Here is a 9,528-nt window from a genome sequence, read left to right on the forward strand (position 1 = left end):
CCCGTAGTGTCTGATTAAGCTGTAAATACATCTCGATATTCATCTCGTTCTCGGTCTTGCCTTTTCATTGATAAGTATAACATAATAAACTTCAGAAGGCTTAAATAATAATAATAATTTTTTTAATTTTTTTTTAAACATTTCCATAGCCGTAAACAGTAGACTACTGCAAGTCCCGAATTTGGATCACTGCAGTTTCTTGACACACTATCTTCTCGGGAATCAGAACACTCACGGGCTCGTGTATGACTGGGTAATCGCTTTTCTGCCTATCATTCGGAAAGATATATATGAAGACATGCACAACTCTTAATGAGTTTCCACTTAAAATCGAGGAGAGTTAGTTAGTATCACTTCTACTTTTACGCACCATAAAAAGCTACCATGACATACAATGACTGTTCTAAAGTCTTTTAGGCCTAATAACTTCACTAGTTAAGTACACAGAATTAGTTTATCTATCACTTCCCAAGGTTGGATCAATTTTCTTTTAAACATAGTAAAGAAACTTCTTACGAAGTAGTAGACTTGAAAAATTATTTCATCTCCCTTAAAAGAATTTTAAATTCTATCGCCCCGCTCAAGTCAAAGTCTTCAGGTAAACGGCTATCCTGAAGATCCAATGGATCAGCCGGACCGACCACATACGAGTATGTGTCCTTCTAACTAAGTATGAACGACTAATTTTCAGCGAAAGAATAAAAACACATCATAAACCGCCCCGGTCACTTTCAGTCATCTGGTTAATGGCTATCCTCATACTCTACAGGTAGAAATGAGGACCAAACATATCCGAAGATATGTCCTTCAAAGCGAAGCAACCGACATACTTCTAAGCGATAGTGACGTTTTTTTTTAATTAAAAACGAGAAACACGGTTACTCGGGATTGATCATCCCATTTAGCTCAACAAGGTTTTGAAAACGATTTTTGTCAAACGCTTTAATAAACAAATCAGCGAAATTATCTAACGAATCAACCTTTTCTAGTATTATTAATTTCTTCTCAGCACAATCCCGTATAAAATGATGACGTATGTCAATGTGTTTAGTTTTACTGTGCTTTACGAGATTGTTAGTTACTGAGATCGCTGCAGTGTTGTCAATGCAAATAGGAGTTTGAGTGAAATTCAGACCGTAATCGCGTAACTGCTGTTGTATCCAAAGAACCTGGGAGCAGCAGTTCGATGCTGCCATGTACTCTGCTTCACAGGTAGAGATGGCGACAGAGGTCTGCTTCTTGCACTGCCATGACACTAATCTGCCTCCAAGAAACTGGCATCCACCCGTTGTCGACTTCCGATTCTGATTGCATCCTCCATAGTCAGAATCAGTGTAAGCGACCAACTCCAAGTCTCCCCCTTTCGTGTACCACAACCCCAGCTTAGGCTTCCCTTTGAGATACCGCAATATCCTCTTCACTCCTTTCATGTGAGATTCCTTTGGGTTTGCCTGAAAACGAGCACAAAGACAAACTGCAAACATAATATCAGGTCTAGATGCAGTTAAATACATTAAAGAACCTATGATTGCCCGATATTGTGTGGGGTCCACTTCTGCATCACTGTCTGAGTCAGCACCCAGTTTGTGGTTGACGCAAACTGGAGTATCAAATGGAGTGTTGTCCTCCATCTTGAAGCGTTTGAGAACGTCTTGGACATATTTAGTCTGATGAATGAACATCCCATCTTTCTCCTGATCAACCTGCAATCCTTAAAAGAAAGTTAGTTCACCCATAGCACTCATTTCAAACCTCTTTTTCATGACGGCTTCAAACTCCTGACACATGGCTACTTTTGATGCAGCAAAGATGATGTCGTCCACGTAGACTTGAACCAGAAGAAAGTCTCTTCCTTTTCTCTTAACGAACAGTGTGCTATCGATCTTTCCCCTTTCAAACCCATTCTCAAGCAAGTAATCGGATAGAGTTGCATACCAGGCACGAGGGGCCCGATGTAGCCCTTATAGCGCTTTACTTAGCTTGTACACGTGATCAGGAAAGTCTGGGTCAGGAAAACCCGGCGGTTGCTCAACGTACACAACCTCATCGACTTTACCGTTAAGAAACGCACTTTTCACGTCCAACTGGAACACCTTCATCTCCTTGTGTGCAGCAAATGCCAAAAACAAACGAATCGCTTCCAATCTCGCCACAGGAGCAAACACTTCATTGTAGTCGATCCCTTCTTGCTGATTAAAACCTTTTACAACCAGCCTTGCCTTGTTCCTGATAATTATCCCTTTTTCATCTCTCTTGCATTTGAAAACCCATTTTGTGCCAATCGCATGCACATTTTTCGGTTTTGCAACCAATTTCCAAACCTCCATCTTCTCGAACTGGGCTAACTCTTCTTGCATGGCTTCGACCCACGAGCTGTCCTTTAGAGCCATTTGATAGTTCTTTGGTTCAATCTAACTAATGAAACAGGTGTACAGGCACTCGTTAATGATACCTGTTTCTTTGATACTTGCGTAAACACAGGTGTCCTAATTCAAGCTTCGTCTTGTTTGTACACCATCAGACAGATCACCTATCACGTTCTCCAAAGGGTGATATTTATGAACTCCTGTAGTCGGAACCGAACTGACTTGCAGATTGTCTTCCAGGTTCGAAGATAGTTCATCAATGGGCGATTGTTGTTGAGAGTGAAAAGGATTGAAGAATTCGTCTTCAGTAGAGGCAACAGGGGTGTCGACAGCAGTTGACGAGGAAGGTTGACATTCATCGTACTGCGGTCGTTGCACAAAATTTTCTTCCTCATCATAAAGAATCTGCGTAGCTATTCTCTCATCAACTTCTGCACAATCCAAGTAAGGCAAATTAAAAGATTTAAAAAGCTTATCATAGTCGAAAGCCCCAGCGGGTCCCGTGCTTGGTTTTGGTGATTTGTAACTTGTGATGTCAGAGTTACATACCACCTCAACCTTGCTGGTCGATAGATTAAAGACTCGTCTGTTGGGTGTCCCAACAACATATCCGACTAAAATACCTTCGTCGGCTATCTCACTAAATTTTGAGTTCGTCTTTAATATCGAACACGGGGACCCGAATGGTTCGAGACCATTCAAGTTAGGCTTTCTACCATGCATAAGTTCATAACATGTTTTATTCAATCTTTTAACAGTTAAAACTCGATTAAGGATATAACAGGCTGTTGCAACAGCTTCAGTCCAGAACACCACAGGAAGTTTAGCATCAGCCAGCATGGTTCTGGCTCCTTCAATTAGCGTTCTGTTCTTCCTCTCAGCCACCCCATTTTGTTGCGGAGTATACGGAGCGCTGTACTGGTGCTCTATCCCTTTCTGTAAGCAGAATATCTCCATCTGATAGTTTCTGAACTCTGTCCCATTGTCACTCCTGATGTATTTAACCTTTCTCCCCATAATATTCTCAACCTTGGTAATCAAGTTAATTACCAACTGAACCGTTTCATCCTTTGTCTTTAGGAAATATACCCAAGAATATCGAGAGAAATCATCAGTTATCACCAAGCAGTATGATGTTCCACCTAGGCTTTTTACATTCACGGGACCGAAGAGATCCATGTGAAGTAGGTCTAGGGTACTGACTATTGAATTAACCTTCTTGGTGTGATGAGATTTCTTGTGTTGCTTTCCCTTCTTGCACGATAGACATTGGTCTTCAAAGTTGAAATTTTTCAAGGGAACACCCAGCACCAGCCCATTCTTGACAATGTAGTTAATTTTTCGAAGATGTATATGCCCCATTCTTCGATGCCATAACTCGGACTCCGATTCAGTTGCTTTTGACAGAAGACATGATTCTTCTATTGCCATCTCAGTCGACCTCATGTCCATTACATATGTATTCTTTTCCCTTGGAGCCTTCATCACTATCCATGCCTCTGGTATCTTGAAACCAGGATACAGTACAATCGCTTCATTTTTGGTAAAGTGCACAGTGTAATCTTTGTCACAGATCTGAGACACACACAGCAAATTATGCTTCAGCTCTTCAACGAAATTCACCTTTTCTAACTTCATTTTACCATTAGTCACATTCCCAATTCCAGTAATTCTACCACCACTCTCTCCAGCAAAATTTACTCTACCTCCCTGAATAGGTTTCCATTCGTGTAACAAATTCTTGTTACCAGTCATGTGCCGGGAACAGCCGCTATCCACAACCCATAGATTGTTTGCAGCCCTGTTCAACTGTTCCTGCACGATTAAAGCAAAGGATTAAAATCTGGGGACCCAAGACCTATTGGTCTTGGGTCGATTATATATGTTAAAAGGCATCCCGTACTTTGGCTGTCCAGAGTTAGTATGAGAATGATTTCTGTAAGTCCTAAAAGGATACCTTCTTGTAGATTGACTATGAGGGCATCCAAACCTTCGTGAATTAAATGAATTATGACTAGTGGTTTGGTTGTTAACAGGGAAAAACTGAGATCGATTTCTTTGAAAACATGGATTAGTCCAATATTTGAACTTTGATGAGTTTGCATTCTTACCATTATAGTAATTACTGTTAGCTCTATTCTCAGTTTTCGGAGGTCTCATACCTCTGAATCTCTGATTCAGAGGGCAATCAGCAATCAGGTGTCCTATTTGATTACATCTGAAACAACTCCTGTGTTCAACTTTCATCTCAACAGTTGTTTCTGATGTTGAGGTAGCATTACTACCCGTTTGTCTAACATATGGTGGGACATACGGGTTTAGAGGAGACTTCTTTTCAGTAGGTTTATACTCCTCCCCACGTCTTAGTAACACTACCTCTTCTTTTGTCTCACTAGATTCGGATGTCTTGTCCGAATTTGATGAGACAGAGCTTGGAACAGAAATCTTAACACTCGAAACAGGCTTAGTCGTATCTTTTTCACTCAATTCTGGTTTTTTAATTGAAACTTTGACAGGAACTGTCTGACTAATCTCAACATCAACAGATTTCTGATTACTAGGATCATAAGTATAGTTATGATTATAAGGTGGTGGTACTTCAGAATATCCAATTCCTCCCCTTTTAACTGGGGAACGTTGATCACTTACGAGGTGATCAAGTATTGCAGAGGAATTTCTAAACTGCTCAAGCTTTCTGTTTAGTCCCACCACTTTCACCTGGTAATCAGCTATTTGTTTATCCCTTTCAGCAATTAGTTTGGTTTTCTCTTCTAACACTTCATAGCTAAGATCAATTACTTGTATTTTTTCAGCTAGACTGGCTTTAAGACTTCTGATATCTTTTTCACTAGCTTTTATTTTTACCGAGTAACTGTTTTCTCTAGTTTTAGTGTAATGATGATCTTCTTTTAATGTTTTAAATTGAGCATCCAAACTAACAAACTGATCAGTTATTGTTTCAATTGTTCAGACAGATTTTCACATTTCGTACATGAGAGTTTAGAACTTACCTCAGAAAGCTGATCGTTCACTTCTGCCATGTAAGCTTAATTTTCTCCAGTCACTTTCTCACTTCTTGCAGTTTCGATGTTCACCAAATTTGCCTGTTCGAAGTCTTCCTCAACTTGTAGATTCCAGTTATACCCACTATTGTGTCTAGATACCATAGCCTTATTTTCACTACTTCCCCCATTCGGTTGTGCTGGCCTGTTCTGACTATGTTCTACTCTTTCATTTGTGCATTCTTTAGCAAAGTGGCCATTCTATTGACAGTTATAACACCGTACCTTTGACTTATCAAAACCTGGTCTTTCACCAACGAATTTTCTACCAGTCTTCTTCATAAACCTTTTAACTCTTCTTACTATCATTGCCATCTGCCACTGCAGATCCATCTCTTCTAGATCATCAGCATCAATCTGATCATAATCTTCATCCAAAGTTGCGGGATCGACTATTTTACCTTTGATGTAGTTTTCATAAGAAGCAATGAAAGATGCATAGAGAGCAAACTGCTGTTCAGCAGATTTAACACTCATGGGCATCTGAGAGTATTTGTTGTTCGGAACACTTGAGGAAAAACTACCCTTTGTTGCTTGAGGTTTAGAAGTATTTGTTCCACCAGCCACGAAACATACATCACCATCCATGTTGAGAGTTACATGACCTTCATGAGTTGAGTTAGCGCTCGAGTCTCCCTTTGAGTAGTAAGCAGATGATTCTGACATTGAACTTGAACTTGAATTAACTTTCGCACCATACATTCCCGGATCCTGAACCTGATCAGTTGGTGTCTCTTTTCGAACCATGTTAAGTTCAAAAGTTCGTAGTTTATTGACTGCTGTTTCCAAGTCAATGTTGGCAAACTCTTTATCTTCTCTCATCAAGACAGTGTACATTTCCCATTTCGGTGGGAGAGCATCAAGAAGTTTTTCTACGATCTCCTCTTCTTTGTAAACAATGGAATAATTGCTGAGTTCGGTCATCAGGTGATAATATCTTGTGATGATATCATCAAGTGATTCATTCTTCAAATACTTGAACACCGAGAATTGGGTTTTGAGTAGCTTAATCTTGGATGCACGTATCCCCACATTACCTTCATATCGGTTTTCAAGCGCTTCCCATAGCTCTCTGGCGGTTTTATATTTCCTGAAGGTGTGAAGAATCTCTTGTGGAAGAACCATTGTTATCGCAGCATGAGCTTTGCTTTCAGCCTCATACATCTTCTTTTCTTCCTCTTCCATCTTGTTGTACTTCTTAATTTGTTCGTGATCCTCATACAAGGCCGTTGGTGGGATGTATCCATCTTGAATGCACACCCACATCTTAGCATCTTGATATTTAACATATTGTTCAAACCGATCCTTCCAAGCCACGAAATCGGTACCCTTTAGCATTTTTAGGGCCTTAGTTGCAGAGCCGGCCTCAACTTCCATTTTCACCAGTTCCGTAATGTTTATCGAAGTCATCGCTGAAAAAAAATACGAACAAACACTCAAAGAAACCCAAAATTAATTAATTTTTTTTATTCTGAACAGTACTGTAGGCGAAGTTAATGATAACTTCGCTTAAGTCTTAACTTCGCTGGATTACACAACTTCGCTGAAATCTTAACTTCGCTTCTTCTCAACTTCGCCTGATTAGGCGAAGTTGTAGATAACTTCGCTTAAGTTAAGCGAACTTGTGAGGTAGGCGAAGTTGTTAATAACTTCGGTTAAACTTATATCTTCGCCTAAACCCTACAAACAGTGGCGGCAACTTCGCCTGATGAACACAACGATTTTGCAGGTTTGATTTAGACGTATTGCGAGGTATGTGAAGGTGTAATGGGTTGTTTTTGATGGTGGGAGAAGGGTAGGACACGAAAACTCGGTATATTAACGTAAACTCGTCCCGCGAATAGTCGAACGGAACGATTTCTACACCCGTGTGATAATCCCGAACCACACAATCACGAGCAAATGCTCTGATACCAATTGTAGGTTCCCAGCCGGATCTACATGGAAATATCTCGTTCTACGTAGGTGCGGAATCCCTACGTAAGACGATACGAGTGTAGAATCGATATACGTTAAACACAAGCAAACACACGTTACAATAAACAAAGAACACGTTGTATTGCAACTAATAACACGTGATTCACCGATCACAATTACACGTACTAAATCATTCTTTACAAAACAAGCCGCAGCTAAGCTTTTATGGTTATCGACAACTTCGCGTAACATGTTAGGCGAAGTTGTTGATAACTTCGCCTGTTCCACAAGTTCGCTTATAAGAGGCGAACTTGTGAAACAAGTTAACAAAACATTAATACAAATCCAACTAACACAATTACAGACACTAGATACTGAACTACTGACATCATGTACCAACAAAAGGGTTTCTCCTTGGGTGCATATAAAAATAGAGATAAATATTAACATCATAACCTAATCACATTCACATACAATTTTATGTGCCTCCCGTCTCCTAAATCGGGTTTCTCTCAAGAACCCTAACACCATCCTTAACCATACATCCTAAAGGGGAACTTGATGAAGCTGACAACTATGTCGTCTACATCTTTCTCCGATGCGGAGACTACTCTGCATGCTATAACATGTACACATATGATTAATGGGTTTATCATATTATCATGTTTTCCATTATCACCATGAAGAATTGATCAACATGTGGTATCATAGCGATGTTGTTTAATCAGTTCTTCATGTTTTTCATAAATCTGGAGAAGGCATGGACTAAAAACTTCTTATTTTTTTCCTTTTCAATTTCAGTTGTTCTAAAACCTTTTTTTTCATCAATGAAAAAAAGACAGGTTTTTAATACTGTTTAGATAATAATTATTTGTGTTCAAAACCTTTTATTGATGGTTGCCGTTTTTCCTTATGTCATCATAAGAATTGTTATCTTTCTTTGTATACTTAATAATACGTATTGATCACAAGAAAGTCAATTATAGATGTGTATATATAGTTTGAATGTGTTGTAAGCAAACAAAACTATTAGAATTTTTATGATGTCGTGTTCATCATAATACTTGAATATTATATATTTTTTGATTCAAATAAAGATTACAATTCGTTAATGATTATTTAGGGAAATAATTTTTTTAAATCTTAGATAACTTAAAAGTTTTATTATTTTTTAAAAGATTTGAATCCACTTAAAATAGAAAACAGATATATGTTAATCACTGAAATATTTGAATCAAATCATATCATTATTAATTTAGTTAGTAAAGATCAGGGGTTAAGGGCTTAGAACAGTTTATGGATACTAGGTGTTTATTAATTTTCTATAATGGTTTGGGGTCATAACCCGTAACCCAACAAACCGAAAACTCCCAAATACCGAAAACCCACTAATTAAAGCCGAAAACCGACCACTCCTGGGAACCCAAAATTCCCGAGAACTAATTCCGACAACTAAGGTTTTACCGAAAACTTAAAAATCCTTACCCCTAAACATTTTTTTGCTATTAACTAATTAAATGTTTTGTAAACCTTAAATATTATAAATTTTTACAAAACATAAAAGGCATAACTTGAATGAATTTTTTAATGTATCACTTCTGCCCAAAGGTGATGTGTAACATCAACCTACCATATGACGACTGTCATTTGAGTCATGCAAAAACCTAAATAACCTAAGTAGATAGGGTAAATAAGGTATCGTATCCACCAGGAGTATGTGGTCAATGTAATCGTGTAACAGATTTATAATATTATGAAGTAGCAGATTTTAGTGCTGATCACACAAGCAATTAGTTTTAATTTAGAATTAAGCAACGAACAAGTGAACAAGTTTCAATCAATTAATAAAAGCAAATCACACCCGGGGTTCAAGTAAGTAACTTACAGTAATCTCATGCAACCTAACAGATTAATCATTAACGGTTAACTACAGACTGATCAACTAGACAAAACCTTAGACATCAATAATCGCTTTACACATGGCACTGGTTATCAAACAGTCCCTGCCAGTGTGACTCAGTTAAGGGAAATCATATGTTTTATTGTATTCAACCTAATCAAGCAGTCCTATGATCAATTATTATAGCAACTGGTAACTAATCGTTCAGATCAACGTAAACCTAAAACGATTGAACACACATAAATACTAAACATCAATAATCATAGATTAACCATAAACAATT

The sequence above is a fragment of the Bidens hawaiensis genome, unplaced genomic scaffold (assembly GCF_021521415.1).
Source record: "Bidens hawaiensis isolate Kalapana, Puna unplaced genomic scaffold, B.hawaiensis_p1.1 tig00008877_1, whole genome shotgun sequence".
In the NCBI taxonomy this organism is placed as follows: Eukaryota; Viridiplantae; Streptophyta; class Magnoliopsida; order Asterales; family Asteraceae; genus Bidens; species Bidens hawaiensis.